Source organism: Anas acuta, chromosome 2 (assembly GCF_963932015.1).
Source record: "Anas acuta chromosome 2, bAnaAcu1.1, whole genome shotgun sequence".
Classification (NCBI taxonomy): Eukaryota; Metazoa; Chordata; class Aves; order Anseriformes; family Anatidae; genus Anas; species Anas acuta.
In genome coordinates this window covers 55,462,932-55,474,240 of record NC_088980.1, presented here as the reverse complement: position 1 = coordinate 55,474,240, position 11,309 = coordinate 55,462,932, and the positions used below count along the sequence as shown (strand labels likewise).

Here is an 11,309-nt window from a genome sequence, read left to right as displayed (position 1 = left end):
GGCCTGGGACAAGCTGGGAGCCAGAGCTCCGGATAAATACAAAAACACCGGCCGCTTGCTGGTGGACGACCGAGAGCCCGGACACTTCGCACCCAGAAGCAAGAGGCCGGTGCTGCGTCGGCGGGGCCCTCGCGGTGAGCCCCGGAAGGGACGCGGGTCGCGGGCCCCGTCCCTGCCCGCGGGGCTCCTTCCAGCGCGGGGCTGCGGCCGGGCCCTGCCGGGACAGCGAGGGGCGGGCCGGGGCGGCGCCTGGGCGCTCTCCGGGCCGCGGCGCGCCGGGGGGAGGCGACGGCGGCGGATCCGGGCCCGGCGGAGGCGGAAGGGGCGGGCGGCCGCGGCCTGACTCTGCGGGACGCGCGATGCTGGTGAGCGCGAGGAGGCCGCGCTGCTGTGGCGCAGCGAGGCCGGCGGGGAGGCCGGGCCGGGCCGGCAGGGGGGAGGCCGGCGGGGAGGGAGGCCCCGCCGGGACGAGCCGCGCCGAGGCGGAGCGGGGCCCGGCCGCCAGCCACGCCGCGGGGAGCAGCGGCAGGGGCAGGGGAGGCCGGGCCCGGCCGCCTTTCTTCTCCCCGGCGCGCAGCGAGGGAGAGAGGGCGGCGGGCAGGGAGGAGGTGGCGGCGGCGCGGGGATGCGGCCGGGCCGTGCCGGGCGGGGAGGCGAGGCCTGGGGCCGGGCGCTGTAATGCGCGGAGCCGGCGGCGGGGAGCTGCGGGGGCCGGGCCGCCCCGCGGGGCGCTCCTGCAGGCCCCGGCCGTGCCGGGCCGGGCCGGGCTCGGCCCAGGCCTCCGCTCGCTCGTCCCGAGGCCCCTTGGGCTCCTCCTGCGGGCTGCCCGGCCGCCGTTTCCCAGCGTTCAGCCGCCTTCGCTCCTCTCGCCCTGCCCCAGCCGGCCCGCAGCCATAGCGGCGCTCGCGGCTGCCCGGGAGCTGTTGGCCATGCCCAGGGAAACCCTGCTGTGCCCCCAGCGCCCTGGGGTCTCCCTCGGAGTACTGCCTCCTCCTCACCTCCCCCGGGTCCCCTCGCAGCCAAGGGCTGTGTGCGGGACTTTCCCTTGTTTCCTCCTGCGGTTGTGGCCCTCCCAGGGAGGGTGCCCCCTCAGATAACCTTTTATCTGTTTGCTTGTTTATGTATTTATTGCCTCCACCCTGATGGCTAGTCCTGCAGTTTTCTGCCATTGCAAGTAATCGCCTCATTCATCTCCCAGTAACTTTGTCTGCCACTGAAAGCTGACTGTGTCCTTACTGGGATACTTTCCAATCCTTCTTACTTCCTCTTCAATCTATATTCCTTAATCATCATTGTTCCCTTATTGCTTTTCCTCTTTCAGTTTTCTTCCCCTCAGTAACTGTTCCCGCACCATGATTTTTTGCCCTTCTGATCTTACTTTCCTGTCATTAAAACCTTCCTTCTGATCTCACCTAATACTCTTTCCCTTTGACATATTCCTTTCCTTTGTAGACTCATGCTGTCTCCCCCACTTTGTATTTAAATCCTCCAGCTGTGCCTTTGAGGAGAAAGGAATTTAACCCTAGATTATCTGTACACTTGTCAGTAAGCACTAGGAGGGCACAGATTACTTACTTGTTTTACCTTTTTTGTTTTTGTTTGTTTGTTACTGGCTTCCTTAACAACCTTTTTCTCCTATATAGTGATCATATATAGTCACGTATCTCCACCTTAATACACATGTACCCTGATTCTAGTGTAGAAGAAACTTCTGTCATAGGCTGTTTCTCTCAGTCCTGCCAAAAGGCTCTCCATGGGGACCAGAGATACCCAGTAGCTGTGTGCCTTAAATTAGGCCAAATATTGTTTGTAGTACTGTACTGTGAGTTGGTAGTTGGTTGATCTGGGTGCATTTAGGAAACATTTGCTTTGGGGAAGTGGTAAGATACTTCTGAAGTGACAAAGTACATAGTTCTTACCCCAGATATGCTTGCAGTTAACAGCTGCGATGCTGTGTGGTGATGGTTAGGAGTCTGTGTTGCGCTTAAACGTAATGTTTCCTGCTGACGACTACTGGAAAAGAGGCTTCTGCCTCTGCTTTGTGATTTCCCCTATTTCTCAGTATTTTTTGCCAAATTTTTTATTTTATGTCTGGCTTAATTGCTTTGGTTAAGACTGGTTACATTTCATGATCGTACTGTTGTAATATATCTGAAGTGCGATTTAAACACCGAAAATAGCTGCCCCAGGGAGGTGTGGCAAATACATTGAATCTTGAGAGTACTTTGTACACCTAACTTTAGAATCCAAGTTTGGTGTCTAATGTTAACAGCTTGTTCTTGTTTTTCTCAACTGCGTACACACAGATCCTGGTAACTTGACAACATCTCAGAGCAACTAACTAGGCTTCTGATCTGAACTACCCCTCTAGAGGAAACTTTTTCCATTTGTTGATCCAGGGATCGTATAGAGAATGGTTTCATAGTTTAGGCACCTTAATTAGGCAATACTCACCCCACTGCTCAATTGACAAAACAGTTGCACTGCTTTAACTAAATTATTCTTCTTTTACCATAGTCCTTTTCCACTGGTTTAAACTTACCTTATACTTTGGGCCTGTTACTTAAACTATGGGCATGAGAAAATTGCATTACTCTGATTTAAATCCTTTAAATTATTTTAGGCCACATTGATGTACGCCCTTAGTTGGATACTGATTTGAGGGTAGATCTTTTGAATTTAGCTTATTCTCAGTCTTGGTGTAATATTTTATATTCTAGCTGTGCTGTTAGAAAGATAATATTGGTCCTTTGAGGAAGTTATCTCAGTTATTCAGCTTAAAAAGTGTTTTCCTACAATTTATATGTGAAGATCTCTGAGTATTGCTTTTCATCTGTTATCTTTGTCAAGTAGTGTCTAGTTTTGCATAGTCACACTTATTTCAGTAGGGCCCAGTTTAATGATGAGTCACATCCTGGGTGTCAGTTTTTATGTGGATTGGGTATACCTGGCGTTTTCTGAGACTGAAATTTTTTTTTTCTAGTTTTCCTAGCAGAAGAACCAGCTTTAAAGATGTCTCACTTGCTGTTATGCCACTTCTAACATCCAAAATATGCATCGTGAATGTGAAGACTGGGGATTGCCAGTATGCTATAGGTGGATAATGATGTCATGTGTACTATACTTTTCAACCAGGATTTTCTAACTTGCTGAGGGCAGAAGCAGATTAAAGTGTAAAGTGGTTGGATCATGGCTGTGCTGCTGTACTTACCATGTTGTATTAACCTGGTTTGTCTGCTCTGAGGAGAAGGGGCAGGTGCTGAACTTCAGCAGGTCTGTGTCAGGAGGACGTGCATGGGCAGTACCAGCAGTGTGTAGGTTAGTACAGTCTTTGTACTCCACAGAACTCAAAGGAAGATAGAGCATGGAAAACTTGGAAGTTCAGCTGTTACGTAACTTGTAGCCTTACGTGGATGTTCTTTGTGTGCTTTAGGAATGCTTGAACCTGTTCTAAACTGACTACGTATGTACTAGCATTGTTTTTTTGGAAAGGGCAAACTCATAAACTTATTAATTATTGTATTTTTTCAAGGTAATCTCCAACAACCATTTCCTTACATGGAACCAACATTTAGAGGCCTAGGTAAAAGTTGTAACCTTTACAGGGTGCAAGTAAATTTTTAAAAAATTGTTGTTGAGATCATTGAGTTTCTCTTACTTGCTAAAGGGCAACATTCATTAGGGAAGAGACATAGTAAGAAATTTGAATGGTTGGAATTGGAAAATTACAGAGAGCTGTAAAACATATCTTCATTTGGATTATTTTTTTAAGTCACTTGCAATTTTATTTTAAGAGAGTTTTTAAATGGAAGAACTACTACAGATTGACTGTTGATGGTTCTACAAGAATGCAGTTCCAGCCTTTTACAGACAGGATTAAATAATGTGGTAATAAAGCTGTCCTGACCTGATACGCACCACTATAGTGCAGTAACTCACAGCCTTACTTTAATGTAACTACAGGGTTGGAACACTGTTAGATTTAAGCACTTCCTGCATTGCGAGTAGATATATGAGGTTTTAATCGGGGATTAGTTGCAGTGCAGCTTGTGGGAAAACACTCTTTTAGGACATAATCTATGTTCCAGTGGGTAATTTTCAGAGTTCTCTTTTCACCCACAGAACCTCTGATGTTAGAGTCAACAACAGTGAACTGATTCACATTGTGATGTGACCTCTTCTTATAAATGATTCTGGACAACATCAAAAATACACATTTTTTAACCAAATATTTATTACATTCCACTTTATTTAATGTAACACTTCTCAAGTTGTTCTTTATCTAAGAACCTTGAAAAAATGGTTAAAAAATGAAGCTACTGTGAAAATAAGAAAATAATGACTCCACTTTGTGGTTCAGGAAACTGATAGAGAATCATATCCTGTGGCAACCCTGTACCAGAGTTGGGATTTCTTGTATTTTATTCTCAAGATGCCCTTACCTTTCTTGAATAAACAGTATAATTTTGATGTGGTACTCTTCCAAAAACTAACACAAAAAAGAGGAGATTAATCTTTTTTTTTTTTTTTTTTCTTCTTTCCCTTTGATTTTTCTGGCTTTGCAGTCAGGAGGTTCACTGTTGTAGGTTGGTCTGGCAGGTATGTGGCATTGCTTGAAATCACTACTAAGAACAAAGGATCAAATACATATTTTCTCTGTAAGATCTTCCTAGTTGTGCAGTAGGTTCCAATAGCACTTCAATACCCTTGACATCTGTTCTTTATTAAATTAGAAATACCGAGAGGTGGTATAAAATGCTCGTTGACCTTGGTTTCATTAGATTGGCGCTGGTTAATGTTGCTCTATGTCTCATACTTTGTGTTACTGTGAAGGAGAAATTTAAACTTTTTTTATTCTTGCAGAGGACACTGAGGATTGAAGGCTTTTGCAATGTGGGCAGTTTCTCACTCTGCTCTGGTAATGTAGTGGTATTTGGAAAACACAGACGTGCTTCTCTTCTCCCGTTTTCGTGGAGGTACTGGTCATCTCAGTTGTGTTTGAGTCATTAGCATACAAGGTAGACAAAAAATAGTGCAGGATCCTTTTTAAAAATAAAGCAGGAAACTGTGAGAATTTGGGTTGTTAGGAATTGAATTTCAGCCATAGCTGAAAACTCGAGAACCTCTTGTTTGTATTTTTAATTTGCAGCTGATGTAACTTGGCTTTTTATTGTTATGTGTTTTAGGTTGGACAATGTCTTGATGCTGATTGGAATTCAGAAACAAGGCTAATGGTGCAACCTTAGTTCACCCTGCTTTGCTCTGTAATTTAAACTTAATTTCATATGTAAATTTGCAAGCTCCTCTAGTGTCACAGCAGTGGAAACTATCATCTGGAAATTTTATCTTAAGTTTGGTGGACTTAATTTCAGATGTGGGAAGAAGAAGGGTTATAGGAAACTGCTTTTGTTTTGTTAGGCACTAGTCTTTCTATCTTGCTTTTTGTGGTAATAATATCACAGGCAAATGTTTTGCTTGCTTCTGGGTAGTCAAGGGAGAATTTTTTTTCACTGTACAATTTAAAACACTCTTCTTAAGAAAATGCAGATATTTTTTAAAACAGTCTGTTCTCTTACTGTGCAGGTATTTTTCCAAAGTTTTACTGTCTCTGAAAGTGTGCCTCTATGAGAGTGCCATCATTAAGAGGAATAGCGAAACACCCAAATGTATGTGCTTAAGCAAATTAATTAAAATTGATTTTGTTAAAGCTAAGCCTGTACTAATACCTAAGACTTCATGGTGCGAGCTAAATCAACAAGAAGTGGGATTTAATAGTGGTGCACAATTTTAACTTCTACAAAGTTAAATTGTTTCACTTCTGTACCAGCCATACCTGTTGCAGTTATTGGGAGTCAAAACTGATTAAAAAATAGCTCAAGACAATGCTGAGTTTATTTGAAATTCCCTTTTTGTACAGTAGAAATTCTTTGCTATGAGGAGATTAGATTTAGGGTTTTCACAGTTCAGATAAGTTACTTGAACCAGAAAAGTCATGTTTGAATCCCATTTTAGGCCTTAATGAGAAGCATTCTCAGTCCTTTTCTTGCTATCTCTGGAAGTAAGTAGCTATGCCTTGTCAATGTCTAGGCACCTGGAATGAACTAAACAGGAACTTTACTCTTTTTTGCGAACAGTGTTCACAGCACTGTACCCTACTGGAAATGTGCATTGCTGGCAGATACATCAGTGCATGTAACGTGGACGTAAGGTTAGGCTGGGTTCAAATATAGAATGTAGGCCTGTTTGGGGGAGCAGCTTTTGCATAGTAGTGTCTTTTGTCACATGCAGGAGATAAACACAAGTAATTGCAATGTTCTTTCATTTTGTCAACTGTTTTAACTATATGAGTTGGAGTTCTCATTGCTTCTGAATGAAAGATTAGTAGGAAGGTTAACGTAGGAGGAAGCTTTACAGTATTTAAGCCATGCTCTTGCGATATATTTGATCATCTGAAAACTTCAGACTGTTATAAGTTAGTGTGGCCATAATTGTTATTTTTAAACTGAACTTACAAACTGCATTACTTTGATTAGTTGAGCTCTTGGAAAGGTAAAAAGATCAAAGGTGCTGTGAAATTAATAAGCTATTGGGAAGAGATTCTACCCTGAACTGTCTGACACTTGCTAACGTTAGTCCTTGCTAAAATTAGATAAGAATCACCGCTGTCCAAGAGCAATGTGAAAATTTTGTATACAAACGTTGTTACAAGTGAAAACTGCTATTTGACTATTAACAGGTCAGTATTAAATCATGTACTGTGGTACACTAAATTCTGTTACGATGGAGAGAGATTTGTTGGCATTTAGAGACTCGCCCTGAAGGTTCTGACAGAGGTGATACTGTGACTCCAGTGGGCTATAAGTTCAGACCAAGATTTTCTGGGTAGAGATCTATAGGATCACATTGTTCCAGCTTATGCAGTTGGTTTCAGGTAAAGTTTTGATGGCAAGTAAGAGCTCTCAGGAAATCAGTTCATGTAAGAATTAGCTGTACAAGGTCATTGAGGTCTCTAGGCTGGCCCAAGGTAATTCAGAGTTTCCAAAGTCTTCTGTTCTTGTTCTTGCTAAACTGAATTCAATACGACTTCCCACTGCTGATTTTTCTTTGTAAGAAGAACAAGGTGCCTTATTCTGTCTTCTGCTAGGCATGTTGAGTATCTAGGATTGTGGTTTTTTGATTTCTCCACCCTTGTTTCCCTTTATTGCATCTTCCAAACCGATTCAAGAAATGTAATTTGATCCATGTTGTCCGTCAAGGCGTGTGTGTTAGAATATTCTAATGTTTCTCTTCTGGTATTGATGTGATTTTTGGAATAACCTGTAACTTTTTCTTTTTTTTTTTTTTTTCCAATCGTTGTGGATTGATCTTGTTGAGACACAGGGGAAATGTCTGCTGTAGACAGATTCTTCAGATTTTGAATAATTGCACACATGTAGTGTGTGTGAAGTGCTAAGGACACCATACTTGTTCCTAGCCTTGCTGTAGGGATTGGGTTATTTTACACATGTAAACCACCTGCCTATTTTAGTGACACAAAATACTTCTGGACAGAAATGTCAATATCATGAAATGTTGTATGCAGGACCATGGTTCAATTAAGCTGTTATGTTATAGTTTTGAGCTCATAATGGTAACCTCCACTGAAGTCAGGTAAACACGAAATAATTCATTTGGAGGCACATGGTTTTAGAAAATGTCTTTGAAATCATAAATTGTGAGTGCAAGTGATCATAGAGACAAAATAGAATTATTTCTCCTTCCTGTTCCCACCACATCAAATATTAATATGTGCCAGAGTGGAGGCCATGTCCTTTAGGGTTTGAGAGATGTTTAACTTGAAAAAAAAAGTCCAAGAAACAGTTTATATAACTGTTAAAGACAGAAGTAAAAGGTGAAAGTGAAGAGAATTTTTTAAGTCTCTGTCCTACCTCCCCACAAGCCAATGCTTGTGTCTGTTTCACAATGGAGTTTCTGTCTTAACCTCCCTTTACCTCTAGTTAATCTGTATATTGTTCTCGGCTCTGTGCTTTGCGTTTTCATGTCTTTCCAAGGAGTTTGTGCTTACGTGACTTCAAAAGGAGCCCTAAGACCGCTTTGTAGGATTTTGCAACATCCTATATGTGGAACTGCCCATGTTTGGTAAGAGGGATATAAGAATAATAAATTGACAGCTTTGGTTATGAGAGAGGCTTGGTTTGTTTTTTTGGTAAGTTTAGCCTTGGTGTAAAGCGATAGGCATGCATTGTAAGGCGAAATCTTGCCAAGTAGTTTGATGTGGTAATACTTCAGGGTCGCTTCAGTTATTGTGATTTCAAGTTTATTGTAGCTGGCGTTAAACCAGCGTGCAATATCTTAACTCATTTTTAAAATAAGTACAAGAGCAAGCAAATAACTACCATGTTAGAATAAAGGTAGTGTTTAATGTCCTTCTGACTGTGTCTTTTGAAAATACTTTGTATGTTGTTCAGCTGTATTGCATATCCCAGGTAAATAACTTAAATAGTTGCCTCAGCTCAGTGTGGAGGAGAGCAGAACTGGTTGGGAACCTTCTTGAGAGTTGCTGCTGTTGTTTTCAAGAAACATCTTTTGAAATTCTGGATCAGACAAGCTGAAATGAAAGAGGGCAACAGGAGAGCAGGGTAAGATAAGACAGAAATTGAGCTGGAAAAATGGGGATGAAAGTGTATGGCAAGAGGAATTTCACCTTGCATTTGTACGTGTGTGGCTGTATTAAACTTACTACTTTTTCTTGTCTTTTGAAGCCAAAGATTAAATGTTTATTATGCTTTATCCTTTGAGCACAGAGGGCTGTTCTGTTGCTTTTAGTGGTTATTTAAGTGAATGTGGTCACTGCACCATTTTTTACCAAAGATAACAAACTGTAGTTAGTGTCCAAATGAACTTTTGATGTATTTTTATTACTTGCAAAATTTCTTTCATCTTTAGAAAATGAATTTGAGGTGTATGGGGGGAAAGCTTTGACTTCAGTATATGTTTGAAAATTTTGGAAACCTCAATAACGTTGAAGTCTTTGAACTTTTAGAATAAGTTATTAGAGTGGTTTCCCCCTCCACTCTGCGCTGGTGTGGCCACACCTTGAGTACTGTGTGCAGTTTTGAGTGCCACAGTATGAGAAAGGCATAAAGCTGTTAGAGAGTGTCCAAAGGAGGGCAACGAAGATGGTGAAGGGACTGGAGGGCAATATATATGAGGAGTGGCTGAGGTCCCTTGGTTTGCTCAGCCCCGAGCAGAGCAGGCTGAGGGGAGGCCTCATGGCGGCCTGCAGCTCCCTCATGAGGGGAGCGGAGGGGCAGGCGCTGAGCTCTGCTCTCTGGGGACAGCGACAGGACCCGAGGGAATGGCATGGAGCTGGGACAGGGGAGGGTCAGGCTGGGGGCTAGGGAAAGGTACTGCACCCAGAGGGTGCTCGGGCACTGGGACAGGCTCCCCAGGGAAGCGTTCATGGCACCGGGTCTGTTGGAGTTCAAGAAGTGTTTGTCCAGCGATCTCAGACATGCGGTATGATATTTGGGTGGTCCTCTGGGGACCCAGGAGTTGGACTTGATGATCCTTGTGGGTCCCTTCCAACCAGGATTTTCTACGATGACTTTAATGGCATTTGTTTCACCGTAGCTTATTACTGGAATCAGACAAGGGTTGACTTAGAAATGGATGAAGGATTACTTAGATGTGACTGAGTTTAGGTGCTGTGTATTTACGGGTCTGCCAGCTTTTTCTTTTTTTTTTTCTTTGTAAATTCTTACTGAGTCAAGAAGCTATCAACTTTGAATTCTATCTGTGCTTGTTTTTACTGTTATTGAAGTAAACTATCTTTTAAATCTGTAGTTTAGCAATGCGTGGTTATGAGAGGACAGTGGGTGGAGCATAGGCTGTATAGCTGTGAAGAAGAAAGCTATATTGTATTCAGACATCAAAATAAGGTATCAACTCCAGCATATAGCTTGAGATGCTGTAGTCAGGTGTCTTTTATTGTGTTGTTGTTGTTGTTTGTTTTTTTAAGATAATCTCTGAAAATTAACCCTGCTTTCTTTGTATAGACCTAATTCAAGATAAGCATTGTTTTCCTTATATGGGGTAGCTAAAAGAAAGCTTCTTAGGTCAGCAAAAATGAATGATGCCATTTGTAAGTGAGATCTCATGCCTTGTATATGAGGTGTGTTCTTCCTCTAGTACCCCAGTAACAGAAGAGGAGAATAGTGTTTCCTTCTGTCCTTTGAGGGCATTGTTCTAAAGGTTGGGGAGAAATATTACTTCTTTTTGATGTTGGCATAGGCAGAAATGACTAGGTTCTTTGACAGTTCTGTTTCAATTGTATTGCTCGAAAGCAGGGTTAAAAAGTGGGCTGTTGAAAACTGTCATACTGCTGCATAAAGTTGTCTGTATCAGCTGGAAACTGCAGAAGTAATTTTTTTATGTAATTATCACTGGTCCTGGAGACATAATGCAATCTGTATTCACTGGTCCAGAGCTACTGAGCAGGTGGTGTAACTTGGGCAGTGGTCCTGTCTTTGGACTGGTCATCAACAGAACATTTGCTTTGTGGTTGAGCGAGAAGGTAGGTACAGTGACAGTCAGTTCAAGTTTGGCTTGTACACACTCCTGCTAACATCACTTCCAAAGGTCAGAAATCTTACTGACGAAAAGCTTTGAGCTTTCAATTCATCTGTAGTCATGTTTGGCTCTTGGGAGGGCACCTTGCTTTTGGAGGCTGCACATAGACTGAGCTCTGGGAAATGGCTAAACTCTTGTTCTTTGTTATAGTCTCTGCATTTATTACTTTGTTTTCTATCCCCCAAAGCAGTGAGGATTGCAGCAATGAATTTTTGTTGTTGTTTTTGTACAATGCTGAAAGAGTATTGTATGATAGCAGGCGGCGTGCATGGTGTCTGTTATGTAAGTTCTAAAAGCTGAAGCCTCTTTAGCTAATGAGAGCTGTTGCAGAAGTGCTATAGATGTCTTATTGTCCCTTCTCTTTATTCTCCCTTGTAAATGTAGTGATAAGGACCATGGGTAGTGAGACACAGTGTAATTAGTGTGGACCAGACTTCGTGAGGTTTTGTGTGCATGAATCACAAAAATAATTTTGAAAATTACACTTATCCGTAGCAGTGAAATAGAACTTCATATTTTCCCTGGGTGCTTGTGTATAATAATAACTGCTATGCAACAAAGCCTCGTTTTCCCTTTCTCTCTATACATGGAACACCATCTTAGTTGAACAAGTAAGTGCAAACATCTGCTTTTACAAATATGGTTTTGTCACTATTCTTATTCAGTGAAACTTCTGT

General features: G+C 42.5%; 1 protein-coding gene across 1 annotated transcript in view; it reads left to right on the top strand.

Moving 5' to 3' along the window:
- Window positions 1–208: 208 nt before the first annotated feature.
- CUL1 (cullin 1) overlaps window positions 209–11,309 on the top strand; it is a 50,226-nt gene continuing 39,125 nt past the window's right edge. The window contains exon 1 of the mRNA XM_068674827.1: window positions 209–365. The gene's annotated coding sequence lies outside the window, so the exon portion shown is untranslated. The remainder of the gene's footprint in view (window positions 366–11,309) is intronic.